The sequence below is a fragment of the Zootoca vivipara genome, chromosome 2 (genome assembly GCF_963506605.1).
Source record: "Zootoca vivipara chromosome 2, rZooViv1.1, whole genome shotgun sequence".
Taxonomy (NCBI): domain Eukaryota; kingdom Metazoa; phylum Chordata; class Lepidosauria; order Squamata; family Lacertidae; genus Zootoca; species Zootoca vivipara.
This window is the reverse complement of record NC_083277.1, coordinates 2,865,711-2,888,410: the sequence shown is the minus strand read 5'-3', so window position 1 is coordinate 2,888,410 and position 22,700 is coordinate 2,865,711. Positions and strand designations below refer to the sequence as shown.

Below are 22,700 nucleotides of genomic sequence, written 5' to 3'. Positions count from 1 at the left end.
TTTACAATAATAAAAAAGACAGCAATACAGAATAAAACAAAGATAAAGAAAGAAAGAAAAGACAAAGAAAACCACAGAAATCTAAATACCTAATCCTTTTCTTTTCACATTATATATAGGGACCTCCTCGGGTTCCCACCTACTACGCTTCCTTGCAATTTAAAATTTAGCAATTTTCAATACATTTTTAAGAACATTTTCTAAAATTATTATACTTCTATCTAATTTACTTAATCCCTAATTCCACAGCTTCTTTATATCCTAAATCTGATCTTAATATATAACTTTAGCATTTTTAAAAAAATACAATTTAAAATCTTTCCATTCTTCTTCTGTCGCTTCTTCTCCCCGGTTGCGGATTCTTCCGGTCATCTCAGGCAATTCCATATACTCCATCATCTTCATCTGCCAATCATCGACTGTTGGTCATGAGATTTCCAGTTCTTTGAGATTTCCAGTTCTTTGGTTTCTGTTTCTTACTTTCATGTCTGCCAAGTTTCCTGAAGTTTTGTTCGATTACAAAGCTGAAAAACCTGTAGTAGAAAGTTCTTCTTTTGCCAATGAACTTTGCCTCTGTGTGATTTATTGGGAACCAGATGCATCCACTCCAAAGAAGCTTCTGCAGCTCTGCTCTCCATCCAGACATGGAGCGCCTTGGCACTGAAGACCCAGAAAAAGAGACCTTGGGGAATGTGTGGGTCATAAGCTGGGAGTCGTTGGAATGGAGTCACTGGGAGACGCAGAAGGTTGTGTTGAGCAGGTGAGGGAAGAACAGGAGGAGAAAGAGCTCCACGGAAAGACGAGGTTGGGCTGAGCTTGTGTGGGAATGATCAAGCTACAACATAGACCACAGTTACGAATACCTTCAAACCATACACTACCGTAACTGGCTATAATAAATGTATAAACTAATACAGAATGAGTACAAAAATTCTTATTATTATATACACAAAAGCAAACTATGTCAAAGGCGAGGGTACAGTCCCAAAACTTAAAGTGTTAATGGAGATTGCAGTCCAAACAAATAAGACATTGGAGGAGTACCCAAAGAGAAGAGGTGCAGCTGAAGAAGCCCATTTTGGGCGAAACAGGGATGTACCCGGGAACCTTGTCTTTCCTTTTCCTATGGACGGTACCTGTGTGCTGAGCCTGGCACCGGTGGACACATTCGCTACCATTTCTTGGACTTGGGCCCACCACGCCCTCCTGCCAGTGAACCCACGAACGTCTGGTCTGCGCCTGCTGCGCCTCTTCTCTTTGGGTACTCCTCCAATGTCTTATTTGTTTGGACTGCAATCTCCATTAACACTTTAAGTTTTGGGACTGTACCCTCGCCTTTGACATAGTTTGCTTTTGTGTATATAATAATAAGAATTTTTGTACTCATTCTGTATTAGTTTATACATTTATTATAGCCAGTTACGGTAGTGTATGGTTTGTGTGGGAATGATCGGCAGAGAAAAATGTACAGCCAGCAGAAGGGGATGCAGTGCAACTCCTGAAACTGTGAACAACGCAAGCTATGATCTCCTATGAGGAAAGGGAACTAAGATGCCTTCTTCCCCATCCCCAGTGGATTAAAATGTCCAAAGATTAGGAAAAGAAGAACGAAGAGGAAGCAGGATTGGATGAACATTAAGAGACAATAATTTTGGATTGTGATTTGGCTGAAATTTGTTGAAATGGTTTTTTAAAAGGCTTTATAGAAACTGGACGGAGAAACTGGAGAAATACTAATGTGGATTAAGAGACTATCATTATTAGAGTAATATTGAACTGTCTGAGTGGTTAAAATTTAAAAGTTTGGCTAGGGAGGGAAATGTAGGGAAAGTGTCATCTTGCTGAAAGGGAAGAAAAAGGCTGGATACTTAATACAGTTGGGTTTATTCTGGAGTGCATATTCTGAATAATTGTTGCTAGAGATGATTTTCAGATGGGAATGGGAGATTCCTTTCCGTCTACTTTTTGTATTATTTATGTTAAGATTCCTTTATTTTGAATTAAGGAGGACACACATAGGAAGAGGAGAGTTGGAGGTGGGAGGGACCTGCAAGGAACTCAGGGAAGGAAGGATCTCTCAGGGTGGGAGACAGGGAGAAGAAGGGGACACCCAGGGGAGTGGTGGGGGAGCCTGCCTTTCTATGTGCTGACCAGTGATATGATATATATGATACAAATGTGACAAAGGGTAATTTCAGATATTCTTCCACCCTTTCTGTTTTCTATACAATTGTGTTTTGTAAGGGTTGTTTAATAATTTTTGCTATATTACTTTTCCTTTTTCACTTTCCTTCTGTATGAATTCTTTGATGGGAAGTCAGACTTTTCTTCCAATTGAAGCTCTTCCCACATTCCAAGCACTGATAGGGTTTCTCCCCTGTATGAATTCTTTGATGGGAAGAGAGCATGGAACTGTCACAGAAGTCCTTTCCACAACTGAAGCACTGATAGGGTTTCTCCCCTGTATGAATTCTTCGATGGGAAGTGAGATGGTTTCCCTGGCTGAAACTCTTTCCACATTCAAAGCACTGAAAGGGTTTCTCCCCAGTATGAATTCTTTGATGGGCAGTGAGTTGGGCTCCCTGGCTGAAGCTCTTTCCACATTCGAAGCACTGATAGGGTTTCTCCCCTGTATGAATTCTTTGATGGAAAGTGAGATGGTTTCCCTGGCTGAAGCTCTTTCCACATTCGAAGCACTGATAGGGTTTTTCCCCCGTATGAATTCTTTGATGGAAAGTGAGATGGTGTCCCCGCCTGAAGCTCTTTCCACATTCGAAGCACTGATAGGGTTTCTCCCCCGTATGAATTCTTTGATGGGAAGTGAGATGTTCCTTCCGACTGAAGCTCTTTCGACACTGCAAGCACTGATAGGGTTTCTCCCCTGTATGACTTCTTTGATGGGAATAGAAAGTTTGGCTGAACCTGAAGCTTTTCCCACATTCAAAGCACTGATAGGGTTTCTCCCCTGTATGAATTCTTTGATGGGAAGTGAGACTATACTTCTGATTGAAGCTCTTCCCACATTCTCTGCAGTGATGCAATTTCTCTCTACTGTGAGTTCTTTCGTGTGGAGTGAGGCTATCCCTCCGAATGAAGCTCTTTCTTGGATGGGAGGTGGACTGGGAGCTCTGACGGATGTTTTCTCCACACTTTGAATATTTATCTGACTTCCCCGCTATGTGGATTCCGTTGTGGTCCCCCTTGTTCTTCCCTTCCAATTCATCATCATCTGCAATGAAGAGAGAAGCTAATTAGAGCCTCAGGAAGAAATGGAGGTCCAGATTATTGAACCAAGTTATTTTCCCCACCTCACTGCAAGATTGAGAGTGCTCCGTTTTGGCCTCAAGATGACATCCTTGAAGTCTAACTTAATGTCATTGTCAATGTGTGGCATCTTTGACCCCCCAGCATTTGAGCACGCCTGCCGGGCGTCTGACTCTCTTGAAACCAGTGGGGGGCCACTGCCAGCATACTGTGACTGGGGTGCAGAAGACACAGAACCATCAAACCCACCGCCTGACCCCTCCCCCAGTCATGTTAGTGTAAGTCTTGCTAACTCTGCATTGCTGCCCCGGACCCCAACCCCACTCAGAGCAAACGGGATGTGGTTCACATCCATTATTGAACAAAGTTAATGAATGCTTGTGATAGAGGAAGAACTGAAGAAAGTTCGATGTGAGGCTTTACTATAGTTTTCACTGTGTTTGTTGGCTGATAGTAACTGACATATTGCTTGGCTTTTACTGGGATAGATTTTGTTTGGCTCAAGTCAGGAATCCACTCCATCTCCAACTTCCCTAAAAAGTTCCCTTACTTCAACTTCCCTAAAAACTCTGAAGCCCACATTTAAGAAGGTCTGGGTGGTTCAGACACGCCTGATCAGTGTTTAAAAAGGCATGAATAGACAAAGAACAGTCACAGAGGAAACAGTTGATATCCCTCCATTCAGGGTTGACGGTCTGCATGTCAGAATCCCAGATGCTATTGGTCTCCATCCAAATAGAGCAGGGATGTCCAACAGGTCAATCACGATCCACTGGTAGATCCCTGCAAGGCTTTGGTCAATCGCGGTCGATCGCTGCCCCCCTTCCGGCCCCTCCGTCCATTGTTGGAGAACAGAAGGCGGAGCTTACGAACTGAGGCTGGAGGCTGTTTTTGTTAGGCCCGTCCAGCTGACAGCTTTCCGGAGCACACCTGGCTGTTAGTCCGGGAGTGCAGCAATTTGCGATTGCCCTCCGACATGAAGCACAACACACATTAAGTAGGCTAAACTACTTTATTACAAAGAGAGAGATGCAGCGATGAGCGACAGGCATCTTGCTCAGTCAAAAGAGAAAGTGTACAGGGTAACGTATCACGTGAGCATAAGGAGATAAGCACTTCCTTTCTCCTGTGTGGGAAAAGACACAGTCTCACCACTAACCTGGCTCACATCTGCCAGCTCGCCAGTGGATAGGACTCATATTAACTGTTTCCCCCCCCCCCCAGTGCTCCTTTGGTGAGTTGCTAATAAAAGCTCAACAACTTTGACCTGAACCCCTAAAAAACCGGGGGTAGATAACTCCCAATTTTTAATTCTGCAAGTAGATTGCAGTCTCTTGGAAGTTGGTCATGTTATGATCTAACCGGGAATTTTACCGAGAAGGTCCATGATCCCACGATTCCCCTTCTTCATTTCCTTATGCAGAGCTCTCTGGTCAGGATCCGGCAACATCCAAGCCTCGTCTTTGAAAGAAACAGCAACATCTTTGCCTGCATACTCCCCATTAGCAGTTACCTCAATGTGGTTGGTCTAAATTTATATTTATATGTAAATCACTTTCTTCACTTTCTTCACTCCTCATTTTCATGAGGAGACAAGCTCTGTATTGTTTAATCGGTAATAGAAGAGGGAAAATGACTATTACTCACACTTAATCTAAGCACAACAGCCACAAGAGCTTCTGACTAGGAATTCGGCTATGCAATGTTGAATGTTCTCTGTTCTCTGCTGTTTACACTTTTTTGGTTTCAATTAATACCAATTCATGAACCCAGAACACTGACCACCAATGATGAACCATATGTTATAGATATTCCTGCAAATTTATTCTGCTGTTTATGAGATATACAAATGACATGAGAAGTCTGAGTCTATATATTTGTATCGCTTATTAGTCCTATGATCCTTGTTTTTAAAAGCAATAAACAGTTCCTCCAAAAAGAAAAGAAAAATGCAACATACAGAGGCCTCATCTGCGTTCAATCTGCAATGCAGGATCAGGTTACTTTCAAGAGTCGTGGCTTCTAGAACTGCGTGATGGGTCAGTGTCTGACATTGGTAAGGCATCCAGATCACGGTACTGGTTTTAGACATTTTGAGCTGCCAATTCATTGCGGGGCTGTGCTGTATTCCTAGCTCAAATTCCCTGTAGATGACAAAGGTGCAGGCAGACAGGTGGTGGAGCCCCCAAAGGTGCTCTCTTTCTCCATCTCCATCCGCCTGCCTGCCTCCTCCCACCCCGAAGCTGAGCAAGCCCCAAAACCTCTCCGGCTTCATCCCTCCATGTCCCCATCTCCACTCCCCTGGAACTCACCAGATCTCTTGGAGGTCCCGGGGAGAGAACGCTCAGAGGCTGTGAGGAGGGATGCAGGAGACAACCTGACCAGGTCAACCGTCCATCTTCCCTCTTCCATCCTCGCTCGGTTTACAGGATCAGTCTCTTTCATCCATCCTGAGGAGTCGAGAAGCCAAACAAGCTGCAGGGTCCTGGGAGAGAGGAAGAAGCAAAGGGAGCCTCAGAGGCCCTGCGGGGATTCTCCTGCCCAAAACATTCTGCTGCCCCTGGAGAAGCACAAACGGGGCAGCCCCTTCCCAACAGAAGCCCCATTTCTAAACATTTCCAGTGGTTCAAATTTCCTCTGTTTCCTCCTCACCCCACTTTGTAAGGCTGGCATGGTCTGCACAGTAATGACCTGAGAGTAAATCCCATTGAACTCATTGGGGATAATGGACAGAACTTGGTGCCAAAACCAGTCACCGTCCTGTCCCAAAGCCTGAAAAGTGCAACCCCAGAGCATGGGCAGAAAATAGACAAGTAGCTATTACATGTAGGTGCCCCCATGCTAGGTGCTTTGTATAGAGAGCCCTGTTGACGCTCTTGAGCTCTCTCATTGCAAGCCAGGCAGATGTTGTGGCCATATTTGCCTCTGTCTGGGGTTGCATGGGGACCAAATCTGTATGTGGAAGCAGAGGAGCTGGTGATGCCACATTTTTGAATAATCTTGAATAATCTTGATACTAATACACCCCTCCTCCTCCTTTGATATTCCCTGTGTTTATACACCATCTTTGCAAATGTCTCGAAATGTGGCTCCCACCATGGCATGGAAGCCGTCAAAGTATATATCCTGCACAAGTCCTAAATCTGTTGTACTCTTTTGTGCTCTGTTGTGCTGCTAGGTGCTCTATAGACCCTTTAAAGGCTCCAGAGGAGAACTTATAAAATTTGCAAATTTGCTGAAATGGCAAAATTAACGGCAACAATTTTAACCAAAATATCTACAAAGAGTGGAACTGTGTAAAGGAATACTGTACATGGAAAGAATTGGGATTGGAGTTCAAAGTGCGCAAGAATATAAGATGATATTATAACATATATGGAATAAGAAATACAAATGTTAGTTAACACAACAAGAAATAACATTATGTAGAGAAGATTGCACATGGGTGAAGGGAAGTAATGGGTCGAGGGGAGGAAGGTAAAGGGCAACATCTGGAAATCTGTTAAACATATAAATGTGATTTAAGAGGTGAAGAACAAGGAGTTAAAAGAAGGATACTAATATTAAGGAATAGAAAATGAGATTTCAGAATAATTTGGTACAAAGGAAAATATGTGAGTCATGTTCTTACTTATATTCTGGTTTATTTTGGTTGTAAATCTTCTGTTGAAAAGATTGTATATAAAAATAAAAAATCACGTGTGGAGAAGGCAAAATAATAATAATGAATTCAGCTGATTAAAACCCACCCAAAGGAAAAACAAAACATAAAAACTCCAGAGGTGAGCTTTACACTCCTCTTGTGACAAGATGCCCAATGGCTTAGGGTAGCTTGATAGAACTAGCCTCTTTTGAGATGGCACCAATTTCCATTTCTTGTTTATCAAAACCCACAGACTCTCTGCTATATTTTTTCCAGAAGCTTTTACAAGTACCTATCAGGATGCTATGAATTTTATTACCGTCAGCCAAAAGGATCTTATGTTAGTAGTACAAGCCACTCAATGACTGGTAATCCCTCCATGATGTTGGGAAAAGGAGTCTTTTATCCTTGCTTTAGCATTTCATGAGGATAGATCTGAAATTTGCTTTCACATTAGTTCCTCTACTTTTTTAGCCTGAATAGGGGAGAGACATGTGTTGTTGCATCTGAGACAGAGGAAGTGGTCCAGTTTTGCTGCTGTAGATGCAGAAGGGCTTTTATTCTCCCTGTGCTCTTCCCATGTGCAAATGTTCCCATCTGGCTACAGCCTCTGTTAAGAAATGTGACTTAACCCTAGATCTGAAGGGGGGGTTATTTGCATGCCCAATTTTCCTTGACCCAAAGCCCCCTCCCCAAAAAGGAAGGCAGCATTTGGATCCCAAGGAAGAACAGAGCTGCAGACTCCCTGTGAACTCGTCCCCTCCCTGGCTTGGACCCTCTGCTTCAGAGGCGCCTTTTCCATTTGGTTTAGTGGGGCCCTGCGCCACGGCACACACCCAGCAGGGGCGCCCAGCAACAGTGTCCAGAGAGCTGCGCGCTGTTCGTGTTTGGGGCGGTTAGGCACTGCCACTGAGGCAGCTAGCTCCAGGAGCCTGGCACGTCATGCCACCCCGCCAGCCAATCTGGCTGGCAGGAATGTGGTTTGCTGTGTTTATGACAGTGGGCTGGCTGTGCAGACCATTTGCCTCCTCTCTGCCATCCGCATTGAAGGGCGGGCGTAAACTTGGAGCACGGAGGGAATGGGAGGCGGTCTTCTGGGCCAAGCCAGGTGCGTGTGCCCGACTGGCTCGTCTGGGGCGTGGGCGCTTGGCTGGCTGGCTGGCTTGTGTGCTGCCCCCTCCCCTCCCCGCCTCCTTTGGCTGCGCCGTGTGGGCTCTATGACCCCGAGGTTCCAAGCGTCGATGGAAGCAGCAGCAAGAGGAGGCGGAGAAGCAGGCGCTCCAACTCTGCTTCCCAGCTCTGGCTGACGGAGTTCAGCAGCACAGGAGGAGCAGGAGGAGCCGTCACAATATGAACCACTGCCTTGAAGCAGCAAGTGCAGCCAGTTGCTTTCCCTTGCTCTTGCTTTGAGAAGTCAGGCAAAGACACAGCAAGAGTAAGCGAGTGGGTTCCATACCTGCCAAGTTCCTGCAGGGAAAAAAAGGGACCGGCAGACCGGAAGTAGCGCTGCTGCCATTTTGGAACTGGGTAGAGCAGCATCGAAAGTCGCTTCTGAGCATGCTCTGCCCAGTTCCAAAATGGCCACCGTGCCAGAAGTCGCGCTGCAGCCATTTTGGAACTGGGCAGAGCAGCATCGAAAGTCGCTTCTGAGCATGCTCTGCCCAGTTCCAAAATGGCCGCCACGCCAGAAATCGCTTCTGCACATGTCCAGAGACTCCGGAGCCTCCCCCAGCCGGTAAGTAAACCGGGGAAAAACAAAAAAATCCATTTCTCCAGCTGGGAATGGCTGGAAAAACAGGGGTTTCCCGGGGAATACGGGAGACTTGGCAGCTATGGTGGGTTCTGGGGCTCAGCAGGGACCCCCCTGCTGGGGTTGAGGGCTTTGGCATGTGCCTCATTATGCAAACCCAGGATATGTAGTTGTCTTACTTAATATTCTTTGTTGCAGTATTGGGAACACGCTTCTTTGGCGGGGGGGGGGGGTGTTATTGAGTTCTGTAAGGACAGGTAACAGAAGGCACCCCACCTATCAGGGCTTTGCTGGAGAGAAAATGTGTCTGAAGATCTGCATAAATATAACCTTCTCCATCTGCCCCCCCTTTCTTCTTTTTCTTCTTCCCAGGAGGGGTGAGGGGTTAAAATGAGAAGGAGCTGGATTTCTTTTGATCGCGGGCAGTTCTTCAAATCCTACCTAAGATAAAATGGATCAGCCCTTTGGATAGATATTAAAAGTGGGGGGGGGGATATCAGACAAGAGCAGCTTTTGGGCTGAGTGGCAAGGCTAGGCTTACTGGTATTGGCAAGTTGTATAGGAAGTTTGCAGCAAGATCATATGCATAGCATCCCATTGTAAAGCAACTTGGGGGGGGGGAGAATATGGGAACACAGTACAGTTAAAAAAATAAACCTTTAGAACAAATGTGGTGGTGTTGTAATACTTAATAATAAATGCAATGTTAATAAACGAGCAACTAAAAAAGTTTGTTTATGTTTCCTGTTTTCTTTTCCCAAGCAGAGATAATGTGTAAGCATGGTGTCAGCTCCCTACAAAAATGTCAACTACTCCGGGAAACCTTTCCTAAAAAAATTCCATCAACTTTGGGGTCCCCCCCTTAAAAAAGATTACAAGCCTGGGAAACGGGGGGGGGGCGCTGGAGGGATCCTTGTACCATGGCGCCGGATATGCTTAAGACGGCCCTGCTCTGCTCCCTAAATTGGGGGTCTCCCCCCCACCAGGCATGATCTGAACAGGGACCCCCATGCACCCTCCCTGCACCCCTGCGACTCCCTTCTCCCCTTGGCACCCTCAGGGGGAAAAAGAGAGAGGAGACTCACCCGATTCCAGGAGGGGCACCAAGGAAGCTTTTTGCAAAGGCGAGAGCAGAAAGCAGCCTCCTCTCTGCCGGCAGGAAGGGATGTGGCAGGGAGGGAATTTAGCCACGGAGGACCTTCACTCCCCCTTCACTTCCTGTCCTCTCTAGGAATCAGGTCTGCTCCTTTTAACCCTTGCAAAGCCGAAGGCACCGAGCCCGCCCCTCCCTCTCCCTTCCTGCAGTTTTTCCTGCTTCTGCGCCTGCGCTCAAAGGGCTGCCACCCCTTCATTACCTCCCTCTGTCAGTGCCAAGGACTCTGCCCCAAGGAGCCCACATCTAACCAGATTAACTGCAAGGGAGGGGGGGCTGGCCATGGGGGGTTACCTTGGCTCTCCCCCTCTCCCAACATTGTACCTCCAGGCTCCTGGATCCCAAGGAAGGGCTGGGATGGAGAAGAGGCGAAAGTCTGCCTAGTGGCAGGAGGTACTCAGAAATGGCTCCATGGGGGGTGATGGAGGGGGGCTCCCCTTCCAGGAGATTTTCCCCCTCCCGAAAATAATCCCCCCCTCAAGTGGATTTTTATGCTTCTGCAGCCACTTTTCATCCCAGGAAAAGAGACAGAGGAGGAAGCGTCCCATACAAGGAATGAAATGCACATGCGATGGGGGAGGGGGGCTGATGTGGAAGACCCCCCCCCTTGAAAAGCCCCACAGGCAGGAAAGGGAAGCCCAGGAAGGGGGGAGGGGACGCATGGTTGCTCAGGGCGGCCCCTCCCTCTGGGAATCTTCCCAGTTCAACGCGAGAGGAATCCCTGCCTCCCTTTCCCTGTGTTTCCTGCCAGAAAGGAAGTTTATACTGGGCTCCCAAGAAACATCTAACCCCATTCCCCACCCTAGAGCAGGGCTGGACCAATCAGAAGCCTCTCCATTGGACAGCTGGCCAATCCCTGTTCAGATTCCCTTTGGCCTCCTCCTCTCCTTTGCCCCACTTTCCTGAGGGAGTTTTCCCCCTGAGTTTCCCTCTTGGCTGCTCCCCCTTCCAGCTTCTCCTTCATTTCTCCTTCCTTCTCTTCATGCCCCCCATTGTTTGGGGGCAGTTGGATCCCCCCCCCAAAATGGCCAGGCTTACTGTAAGTTTCGCCATTTCAGCATTGTTTGATTGGTGACAGAAGAGGGAAAATGACTATTACTCACACTAAGCACCTAAGCACAGCGGCCACAAGAGGTCTTGACCAGGCATTTGGCTGTGCGATACGAGTGATCGCCAAAGAAGAAGAAGAGTTTAATGTTCTCTGTTCTTTCCTGTTTCCGCTTTTTTATTTCAGTTTAAAGTAATCTTGAACCCAGAACTCATACACCGACCACTATTGATGAACCATATGTTACAGATATTACAGCAAATTTATTCTGCTATTTTATATACAAATGACATGAGAAGACTTGGTCTACATGTTTGCATCATTTATTATTCCTATGTTCCTTGTTTTGACGTGCTTTCAAACTGCTAGGTGGGCATGAGCTGGGACCAAGCATGGGACTCTCAAGAGTCTCCTCCAGCACCATAATTCAAAAGCATCAATTCTTTGGCAATCAGCCTTCTTTATGGTCCAGCTCTCACTTCCATACATCACTACTGAGAAAACCATAGCTTTAACTATACGGACCTTTGTTGGCAAAGTGATGTCTCTGCTTTTTAAGATGCTGTCTAGGTTTGTCATTGCTTTTCTCCTAAGAATCAGGCGTCTTTTAATTTCGTGACTGCTGTCACAATCTGCAGTGATCATGGAACCCAAGAAAGTAAAATCTCTCACTGCCTCAATTTCTTCCCCTTCTATTTGCCAGGAGGTGATGGAACCAGTGGCCATGATCTTAGTTTTTTCGATGTTGAGCTTCAACTATATTTTGCGCTCTCCTCTTTCACCCTCATTAAAAGGTTCTTTAATTCCTCCTCACTTTCTGCCATCAAGATTGAAATACAAATGTGCCAACAAATAACCACATCCCATAAAGCGTTGCCACAGAAACTAGGGAGCTAAAGATCTTTTTTTCTGGCGGACAAAATGTAATGGCTAAAGTCTTGAGGGCAGAAACCAGAAAATACTGGTTCCTTCCAGAAGGTTCTGTTCTTTTCTGCTGAGGCAGCTGGATATATGATTTGCATTTTGTTAGCTGAAGGTCGCACTGAGCCAGAAAGATAAATCTGAGAGCTCAGTGGGCTGGTTTCTTTTTTTTTTCCTATTACATTTTTATTAAATTTACAATAATAAAAAAGAGAGCAATACAGAATAAAACAAAGATAAAGAAAGAAAGAAAAGACAAAGAAAACCACAGAAATCTGAATACCTAATCCTTTTCTTTTCACATTATATATAGGGACCTCCTCGGGTTCCCACCTACTACGCTTCCTTGCAATTTAAAATTTAGCAATTTTCAATACATTTTTAAGAACATTTTCTAAAATTATTATACTTCTATCTAATTTACTTAATCCCTAATTCCACAGCTTCTTTATATGCTAAATCTGATCTTAATATATAACTTTAGCATATTTTTTTAAAATACAATTTAAAATCTTTCCATTCTTCTGTCGCTTCTTCTCCCCGGTTGCGGATTCTTCCGGTCATCTCAGCCAATTCCATATACTCCATCATCTTCATCTGCCAATCATCGACTGTTGGTATTTCATGAGATTTCCAGTTCTTTGAGATTTCCAGTTATTTGGTTTCTGTTTCTTACTTTCATGTCTGTGGAGTTTTTTTTTTCAATTACAAAGCTGAAAAACCTGTAGTAGAAAGTTCTTCTTTTGCCAATGAACTTTGCCTCTGTGTGATTTATTGGGAACCAGATGCATCCACTCCAAAGAAGCTTCTGCAGCTCTGTTCTCCATCCACACATGGAGCGCCTTGGCACTGAAGACCCAGAAAAAGATTGGAAAGGAGTCACTGGGAGATGCAGAAGGTTGTGTTGAGCAGGTGAGGGAAGAACAGGAGGAGAAAGAGCTCCACGGAAAGACGAGGTTGTGCTGAGCTGGTGTGGGAATGATCGGCAGAGAAAAATGTACAGCCAGCAAAAGGGGATTCAATGCAACTCCTGAAACTGTGAACAACGCAAGCTATGATCTCGTATGAGGAAAGGGAACTAAAATGCCTTCTTCCCAATCCCCAGTGGATTAAGATGTCCAAAGATTTCCTAAGAGGAAGCAGGATTGGATGAACATTAAGAGACAATAATTTTGGATTGTGATTTGGCTGAAATTTGTTGAAATGGTTTTTAAAAGGTTTTATAGAAACTGAACAAGGAACTGGATAAATACTAATGTGGATTAACAGACTATCATTATTAGAGTCATATTGAACTGTCTGAGTGGTTACAATTTAAAAGTTTGGCTAGGGAGGGAAATGTAGGGAAAGTGTCATCTTGCTGAAAGGGAGGAAAAAGGCTGGATACTAAATACAGTTGGGTTTATTCTGGAGTGCATATTCTGAATAATTGTTGCTAGAGATGATTTTCAAACGGGAATGGGAGATTTATTTTCATCTACTTTTTGTATAATTTATATTCAGATTCCTTTATTTTGAAATAAGGAGGACACACATAGGAAGAGGAGAGTTGGAGGTGGGAGGGACCTGCAAGGAACTCAGGGAAGGAAGGATCTCTCAGGGTGGGAGATGGGGAGAAGAGGGGGGCACCCAGGGGAGAGTTGGGGGAGCCTGCCTTTCTATGTGTTGACGAGTGATATGATATATATGATACAAATGTGATAAAGGGTAATTTCAGTTATTCTTCCACCCTTTCTGTTTTCTATACAATTGTGTTTTGTGAGGGTTGTTTAATAATTTTTGCTTTATTATTTTTCCTTTTTGGTGTTCCCTCTGTATGAATTCTTTGATGGGAAGTGAGATGGGCGATTTGACTGAAGCTCTTTCCACAATCCAAGCACTGATAGGATTTCTCCCCTGTATGAATTCTTCGATGGCTATTGAGCTTAGTCCCCTCCCGGAAGCTCTTTCCACATTCGAAGCACTGAAAGGGTTTCTCCCCGGTATGAATTCTTTGATGCAAAGTGAGACCCCCACTCTGACGAAAGCTCTTTCCACATTCAAAGCACTGATAGGGTTTCTACCCTGTATGAATTCTTCGATGGCTATTGAGCTTAGTCCCCTCCCGGAAGCTCTTTCCACATTCGAAGCACTGAAAGGGTTTTTCCCCGGTATGAATTCTTTGATGGAGAGTGAGACTCTGACTGTGACTGAAGCTCTTTCCACATTCAAAGCACTGAAAGGGTTTCTCCCCGGTATGAATTCTTTGATGGAGAGCGAGATGGGTTCCCTTTCTGAAGCTCTTTCCACATTCGAAGCACTGATAGGGTTTCTCCCCTGTATGAATTCTTTGATGGCAACTGAGCTGGGAGTTCTTTCTGAAGCTCTTTCCACATTCCAAGCACTGATAGGGTTTCTCCCCCGTATGAATTCTTTGATGGGAAGTGAGATGGGCGATTTGACTGAAGCTCTTTCCACATTCCAGGCATTGATAGGGTTTCTCCCCTGTATGAATTCGTTGATGGGAAGTGAGATGGGCGCTTTGACTGAAGCTCTTTCCACAATCCAAGCACTGATAGGGTTTCTCCCCTGTATGAATTTTTTGATGGCTATTGAGCTGAGGCCCATCCCGGAAGCTCTTTCCACATTCGAAGCACTGATAGGGTTTCTCTCCTGTATGACTTCTTTGATGGTATGTGAAAGTTTGCCTGTGACTGAAGCTTTTTCCACATTCAAAGCACTGATAGGGTTTCTCCCCTGTATGAATTCTTTGATGGGAAGAGAGACTGTAACTGTCACAGAAGCTCTTTCCACATTCGAAGCACTGATAGGGTTTCTCCCCTGTATGAATTCTTTTATGGGAATAGAGAGTTTGGCTGTATCTGAAGCTCTTTCCACATTCAAAGCACTGAAAGGGTTTCTCCCCTGTATGAATTCTTTGATGGGAATAGAGAGTTTGGCTGTATCTGAAGCTCTTTCCACATTCAAAGCACTGAAAGGGTTTCTCCCCGATATGAATTCTTTGATGGAGAGCGAGATGGGTTCCCTTTCTGAAGCTCTTTCCACATTCGAAGCACTGATAGGGTTTCTCCCCTGTATGAATTCTTTGATGGCAACTGAGCTGGGAGTTCTTTCTGAAGCTCTTTCCACATTCCAAGCACTGATAGGGTTTCTCCCCTGTATGAATTCTTTGATGGGAAGTGAGACTATACTTCTGATTGAAGCTCTTCCCACATTCTCTGCAGTGATGCAATTTCTCTCTACTGTGAGTTCTTTCGTGTGGAGTGAGGCTATCCCTCCGAATGAAGCTCTTTCTTGGATGGGAGGTGGACTGGGAGCTCTGACAGATGTTTTCTCCACACTTTGAATATTTATCTGACTTCCCCGCTATGTGGATTCCGTTGTGGTCCCCCTTGTTCTTCCCTTCCAATTCATCATCATCTGCAATGAAGAGAGAAGCTAATTAGAGCCTCAGGAAGAAATGGAGGTCCAGATTATTGAACCAAGTTATTTTCCCCACCTCACTGCAAGATTGAGAGTGCTCCGTTTTGGCCTCAAGATGACATCCTTGAAGTCTAACTTAATGTCATTGTCAATGTGTGGCATCTTTGACCCCCCAGCATTTGAGCACGCCTGCCGGGCGTCTGACTCTCTTGAAACCAGTGGGGGGCCACTGCCAGCATACTGTGACTGGGGTGCAGAAGACACAGAACCATCAAACCCACCGCCTGACCCCTCCCCCAGTCATGTTAGTGTAAGTCTTGCTAACTCTGCATTGCTGCCCCGGACCCCAACCCCACTCAGAGCAAACGGGATGTGGTTCACATCCATTATTGAACAAAGTTAATGAATGCTTGTGATAGAGGAAGAACTGAAGAAAGTTCGATGTGAGGCTTTACTATAGTTTTCACTGTGTTTGTTGGCTGATAGTAACTGACATATTGCTTGGCTTTTACTGGGATAGATTTTGTTTGGCTCAAGTCAGGAATCCACTCCATCTCCAACTTCCCTAAAAACTTCCCTTACTTCAACTTCCCTAAAAACTCTGAAGCCCACATTTAAGAAGGTCTGGGTGGTTCAGACAAGCCTGATCAGTGTTTAAAAAGGCATGACTAGACAAAGAACAGTCACAGAGGAAACAGTTGATATCCCTCCATTCAGGGTTGACGGTCTGGATGTCAGAATCCCAGATGCTATTGGTCTCCATCCAAATAGAGCAGGGATGTCCAACAGGTCAATCACGATCCACTGGTAGATCCCTGCAAGGTTTTGATCAATCGCGGTCGATCGCTGCCCCCCTTCCGGCCCCTCCGTCCATTGTTGGAGAACAGAAGGCGGAGCTTACAAACTGAGGCTGGAGGCTGTTTTTGTTAGGCCCATCCAGCTGACAGCTTTCCGGAGCACACCCGGTGGTTAGTCTGGGAGTGCAGCAATTTGCAATTGCCCTCTGACATGAAGCACAACACACATTGAGTAGGCTAAACTACTTTATTACAAAGAGAGAGATGCAGCGGTGAGCGACAGGCATCTTGCTCAGTCAAAAGAGAAAGTGTACAGGGTAACGTATCACGTGAGCATAAGGAGATAAGCACTTCCTTTCTCCTGTGTGGGAAAAGATACAGTCTCACCACAGCCCTGGCTCACATCTGCCAGCTCGCCAGTGGATAGGACTCATATTAACAGTTTCTCCCCCAGTGCTCCTTTGGTGAGTTGCTAATAAAAGCTCAACAACTTTGACCTGAACCCCTAAAAACCCGGGGGTAGATCACTCCCAGTTTTTAATTCTGCAAGTAGATTGCAGTCTCTTGGAAGTTGGTCATGTTATGATCTAACCGGGAATTTTACCGAGAGGGTCCATGATCCCACGATTCCCCTTCTTGATTTCCTTATGCAGAGCTCTCTGGTCAGGATCCGGCAACATCCAAGCCTCGTCTTTGAAAGAAACAGCAACATCTTTGCCTGCATACTCCCCATTAGCAGTTACCTCAATGTGGTTGGTCTAAATTTATATTTATATGTAAATCACTTTCTTCACTTTGAATCCCCTCCCACTTTCATGAGGAGACAAGCTCTGTATTGTTTAATCGGTAACAGAAGAGGGAAAATGACTATTACTCACACTTAATCTAAGCACAACAGCCACAAGAGCTTCTGACTAGGAATTCAGCTATGCAATGTTGAATGTTCTCTGTTCTCTGCTGTTTACACTTTTTTGGTTTCAATTAATACCAATTCATGAACCCAGAACACTGACCACCAATGATGAACCATATGTTATAGATATTCCTGCAAATTTATTCTGCTGTTTATGAGATATACAAATGACATGAGAAGTCTGAGTCTATATATTTGTATCGCTTATTAGTCCTATGATCCTTGTTTTTAAAAGCAATAAACAGTTCCTCCAAAAAGAAAAGAAAAATGCAACACACAGAGGCCTCATTTGTGTTCAATCTGCAATGCAGGATCAGGTTACTTTCAAGAGTCGTGGCTTCTAGAGCTGCGCGATAGGTCGGTGTCTGACATTGGTAAGGCATCCAGATCACGGTACTGGTTTTAGACATTTTGAGCTGCCAATTCATTGCGGGGCTGTGCTGTATTCCTAGCTCAAATTCCCTGTAGATGACAACGGCGCAGGCAGACAAGTGGAGGAACCCCAAAAGGTGCTCCCCTTCTTTTCTCCATCCGCCTGTCTGCCTCCTCCCATCCCCAAGCTGAGCAAGCCCCAATACCTCTCCAGCTCCATCCCTCCATGTCCCCATCTCTACTCCCCTGGAACTTACCAGATCTCTTGAAGGTCCTGGGGAGGGAACGCTCAGAGGCTGTGAGGAGGGATGCAGGAGACAACCTGACCAGGTCAACCGTCCATCTTCCCCCTTCCATCCTCGCTAGCTTTGCAGGATCCGTCTCTTCCATCCTTCCTGAGGAGTCGAGAAGCCAAACAAGCTGCCAGGTCCTGGGAGAGAGGAAGAAGCAAAGGGAGCCTCAGAGGCCCTGCAGGGATTCTCCTGCCCAAAACATTCTGCTGCCCCTGGAGAAGCACAAATGGGGCAGCCGCTCCCCAACAGAAGCCCCATTTCTAAACATTTCCAGTGGTTCAAATTTCCTCTGTTTGCTCCTCACCCCACTTTGTAGGGCTGGCATGGGCTGCACAGTAGTGACCTGAGAGTAGATCCCATTGAACTCATTGGGGATACCGGTAATTGACAGAACTTGGTGCCAAAACCAGTCACCGTCCTGTCCCCAAGCCTGAAAACTGCAACCCCAAAGCACGGGCAGAAAATAGACGAGTAGCTATTACATGTAGGTGCCCGCATGCTAGGTGCTTTGTACGGAGAGCCCTGTTGACGCTCTTTGAGCTCTCTCATGGCAAGCCAGGCAGATGTTGTGGCCATATTTGCCTCTGTCTGGGGTTGCATGGGGACCAAATCTGTATGTGGAAGCAGAGGAGCTAGTGATGCCACATTTTTGAATAATCTTGAGACTAATACACCCCTCCTCCTTCAATATTCCTGGTGTTTATACACCATCTTTGCAAGTCTCCAGTCTCCAAATGTGGCTCCCACCATGGCATGGAAGCCATCAAAGTATAGATCCTGCACAAGTCCTAAATCTGTTGTGCTCTTTTGTGCTGCTAGGTGCTCTATAGACCCTTTAAAAGCTCCAGAGGAGAGCTTATAAAATTTGCTAATTTGCTGAGATGGCAAAATTACTGGCAACAATTAGAGGCTGTTCTAACCAAAAAATATACAAAGTGTAAAGGAACTGTGTAAAGGAATATATGGAAAGAGTTGGGATTAGAGTTCAACATGCGCAAGAATATAAGATGATATTATAACATATATGGAGTAAGAGATACAAACGGTAGTTAACACAACGAGAAATAACATTATGTAGAGAAGATCGCACATGGGTGAAGGGAAGTAATGGGTCGAGGGGAGGGAGGTAAAGGGCAACATCTGGAAATCTGTTAAATATATAAATGTGATTTAAGAGGTGAAGAACAAGGAGTTAAAAGAAGGATACTAATATTAAGGAATAGAAAATGAGATTTCAGAATAATTTGGTACAAAGGAAAATATGTGAGTCATGTTCTTGCTTATATTCTGGTTTATTTTGGTTGTAAATCTTCTGTTGAAAAGATTGTATATAAAAATAAAAAATCACGTGTGGAGAAGGCAAAATAATAATAATGAATTCAGCTGAATAAAACCCACCCAAAGGAAAAACAAAACATAAAAACTCCAGAGGTGAGCTTTACGCTCCTCTTGTGACAAGATGCCCAATGGCTTAGGGTAGCTTGATAGAACTAGCCTCTTTTGAGATGGCACCAATTTCCATTTCTTGTTTATCAAAACCCACAGACTCTCTGCTATATTTTTTCCAGAAGCTTTTACAAGTACCTATCAGTATGGTATGAATTGTATTACAGTCAGCCAAAAGGATCTTATGTTAGTAGTACAAGCCACTCAATGACTGATAATCCCTCCATGATGTTGGGAGAATGAGTCTTTTATCCTTGCTTTAGCATTTCATAAGGATAGATCTGAAATTTGCTTTCACATTAGTTCCTCTACTTTTTTAGCCTGAATAGGGGAGAGACATGTGTTGTTGCATCTGAGACAGAGGACATGGTCCGGTTTTGCTGCTGTAGATGCAGAAGGGCTTTTCTTCTCCCTGTGCTCTTCCCATATGCAAATGTTCCCATCTGGCTACAGCCTCTGTTAAGAAATGTGACTTAACCCTAGATCTGAAGGGGGGGTTATTTGCATGCCCAATTTTACTTGACCCAAAGCCCCCTCCCCAAAAAGGAAGGCAGCATTTGGATCCCAAGGAAGAACAGAGCTGCAGACCTCCTGCGAACTCGTCCCCTCCCTGGCTTGGACCCTCTGCTCCACAGGCGCTTTTTCCTGTTGGTTTAGTGGCGCCCTGCGCCACGGCGAACACCCAGCAAGGGCGCCCAGCAGCGGGGTCCAGGAACATCAAGTGAGCGCTGCCTCTGAGGCAGCCGGCTCCAGGACCCTGGCACGTCATGCCACCCCGCCCGCCAATTTGGCTGGCAGGAACGTGGTTTACTGTGTTTATGGCAGTGGGCCGGCTGTGCAGACAATTCGCCTCCTCTCTGCCATCCACAGTGAAGGGTGGGCGTAAACTTGGAGCGCGGGGGGAATGGGAGGCAGTCTTCTGGGCCAAGCCAGGTGCGTGTGCCTGGCTGGCTCATCTGGGGGGTGGGCGCTTGGCTGGCTGGTTGGCAGGCTTGCGTGCCGCCCCCTCCCCTCTCCTCCCTGCCTCCTTTGGCTGCGCCATGTGGGCTCTATGACCCTGAGGTTCCGAGCACCGATGGAAGCAGCAGCAAGAGGAGGCGGAGAAGCAGGCGCTCCTGCAGCCACCGCTGTCGCCAGCACAGCCACCGGGCAAGAGAGGAGAGCGCTGTGTGCGCAGCCCCAACTCTGCCTCCCAGCTCTGGCCGACGGAGTTCAGCAGAAAAGGAGGAGCCGTCACAATATGAACCACTGCCTTGAAGCAGCAAGTGCAGCCAGTTGCTTTCCCTTGCTCTTGCTTTGAGAAGTCAGGCAAAGACACAGCAAGAGTAAGGGTTCTGGGGCTCAGCAGGGACCGCCGCCCCCCCCCCCCCCGCTGGGGTTGAGGGCTTTGGCATGTGCCTCATGATGCAAACCCAGGATATGTATTTGTCTTATTTAATATTCTTTGTTGCAGTATTGGGAACACACTTCTTTGGCGGGGGGGGGGGGGTATTGAGTTCTGTAAGGACAGGTAACAGGAAAAGACCTTGATGTTGGGAAAGATGGAGGGCACTAGGAGAAGGGGACGACAGAGGACAAGATGGTTGGACAGTGTTCTCGAAGCTACGAACATGGGTTTGGCCAAACTGCGGGAGGCGGTGGAGGACAGGAGTGCCTGGCGTTCTGTGGTCCATGGGGTCACGAAGAGTCGGACACGACTAAGCGACTAAACAACAACAAGGACAGGTAACAGAAGGCACCCCACCTATCAGGGCTTTGCTGGAGAGAAACTGTGTCTGCATAAATATAACCTTCTCCATCTGCCCCCCCCCCTTTTCTTCTTTTTCTTCTTCCCAGGAGGGGTGAGGGGTTAAAATGAGAAGGAGCTGGATTTCTTTTGATGGCTGGCAGTTTTTCAAATCCTACCCAAGATAAAATGGATCAGCCCTTTGGATAGATATTAAAAGTGAGGGGGGGATATCAGACAAGAGCAGCTTTTGGGCTGAGTGGCAAGGCTAGGCTTACTGGTATTGGCAAGTTGTATGGGAAGTTTGCAGCAAGATCATATACATAGCATCCCATTGTAAAGCAACTTGGGGGGAAAAGAATATGGGAACACAGTACAGTTAAAAAAATAAACCTTTAGAACAAATGTGGTGGTGATGTATACTTAATAATAAGTGCAATATTAATAAACGAGCAACTAAACAAAGTTTATGTTTCCTGTTTTCCTTTCCCAAGCAGAGATAATGTGTACGCATGGTGTCAGCTCCCTTAAAAAAAAGTCAACTACTCTGGGAAACTTTTCCTAAAAAATTTCAACAACTTTGGGGTTCCCCGCCCCTTAAATAAGGTCGACAACTCTGGGAAACGGGGGGTGGGGCGCCGGAGGGATCTTTGTACCACGCGCTGGATATGCTTAAGACGGCCCTGCTCTGCTCCCTAACTTGGGGGGGGTCTCCCCCCATCAGGCATGATCTGAACAGCGACCCCCATGCACCCTCCCTGCACCCCTGGGACCCCCTTCTCCCCATTGCACCCTCAGGGGAAGAGAGAGAGGAGACTCACCCGATTCCAGGAGGGGCACCGAGGAAGGAGACTCACCCGATTCCAGGAGGGGCACCGAGGAAGCTTTTTGCAAAGGCGAGAGCAGAAAGCAGCCTCCTCTCTGACGGCAGGAAGGGATGTGGGAGCGAGGGAATTTAGCCACGGAGGACCTTCACTCCCCCTTCACTTCCTGTCCTCTCTGTTCTTGCAGCCAGGAAGTGGTGACGCGTTAACTTCCTGAGCAGTTGTGGTTTGGAGTGTAAAAAGCAGCTCAAAGAGCAAAGAGCTCTGAATTTAGCTTTCCAGCTCTTTAGAGATGCTCAGTTTATTTTGTACGTAGTCTCTATGTCAGGCATCCCCAAACTTTGGCCCTCCAGATGTTTTGGCCTACAACTCCCATGATCCCTAGCCAACAGGACCAGTGGTCGGGGAAGATGGGAATTGTAGTCCAAAACATCTGGAGGGCCGAAGTTTGGGGATGCCTGCTCTATGTGCTTCAGCATTGCACATTTGTTCGTAGCTGCCATTTATTATTTAAGTGATGAATCTATGGCGCTTGCTCCTCTTTTTGCAAACACTTGCCCTACCCAGTGCAATGCCTGATGTTTAGTTATATGTGGCACATCTACCCTACTTGGCCTCAGCAACAGGAAGCTAAATCAGATGCTCTTGCGTGGGTTGACTTTCGATTCTGCCCGACATCAAAGTGCAAAAATGGAACAAGGGGCTTCACCTGCACCTGACTGTCAGCTCTAAAAGCTGGTCAGAGCCGACCCACGGTGCTTCCAGAACCTGGCTGAGTCTCCTGTGCTTTTAATCCTGGAGGCATGAAATCCTGCCAGTCAAGTCTGAGGACTGCTTGCATCACTGTTCTGGTCATTCCCTAAGCTTAAATACAGATATACCACCCCTTCATATTGCTCTAAGTTGTGCCACCAGTTCGGCCAGCAAGAGAATGTTTCCCTAACACATGGAATTCCTATAACTCCAATGGCCACGTAATGATGGAGTTTTGCCCATCATGCGCTGAGAACCTTTTGGTCAATCAGTTAAGACAGGGGGAAAGCTTCCGGACCCTGGCAAAGTTCAGTGTAAATTGAATACATTGCTGTTTTCCCTAAGCTATCTTGCTTTTAATTCTGAGCAGCAAG

General features: G+C 46.1%; 1 pseudogene; it reads right to left on the bottom strand.

Moving 5' to 3' along the window:
* Window positions 1-1,070: 1,070 nt before the first annotated feature.
* Window positions 1,071-22,684, bottom strand: LOC132591245 (zinc finger protein 850-like; annotated as a pseudogene).
* Window positions 22,685-22,700: the final 16 nt, after the last annotated feature.